The sequence below is a fragment of the Sinocyclocheilus rhinocerous genome, unplaced genomic scaffold, assembly GCF_001515625.1.
Source record: "Sinocyclocheilus rhinocerous isolate Xijiao unplaced genomic scaffold, SAMN03320098_v1.1 scaffold4081, whole genome shotgun sequence".
Taxonomy (NCBI): Eukaryota; Metazoa; Chordata; class Actinopteri; order Cypriniformes; family Cyprinidae; genus Sinocyclocheilus; species Sinocyclocheilus rhinocerous.
This window is the reverse complement of record NW_015662164.1, coordinates 78,838-79,424: the sequence shown is the minus strand read 5'-3', so window position 1 is coordinate 79,424 and position 587 is coordinate 78,838.

Below are 587 nucleotides of genomic sequence, written 5' to 3'. Positions count from 1 at the left end.
CCACATCTGAGCTCCACCCAACAAAAGCAATCCATTCTAACACTGCTATGGCAACATTCCTTCAGGAACTATGGTCAAGGCCCGGGCCGGTGCACGAACCCCCCCGGCACGTAAAATGAAGGATCTTTCCGTAATGACCACATCTGAGCTCCACCCAACAAAAGCAATCCATTCTAACACTGCTATGGCAACATTCCTTCAGGAACTAAAGAAAGCAGACAGAAATACGGAAGCTTGCGTCACCAGACTTTGACATCTTGATAACATTAGTTAATTAGTTAACATGCAGCATGACAACTATAAAACACAAATTATGTGGAAAATTGGGAATTTTTTATGGCTCTATCAGGTTTATGTATTTAGGGTGACTCTTTATTTTAAGGACCAATTCTCACTATTTACTAGCATGCTTATTACTAGCATGTTGGCTATTTCTTAGTAATAATAAAGCACTTATTAATGGCTCATTCTGCATATTCCAGATCACTTAATACAACCCCATACCTAAGCTTAACAACTTACTAAGTATTAAAGGGGTCATATGATGCTGCTAAAAAGAACATTATTTTGTGTATTTGGTGTAATGA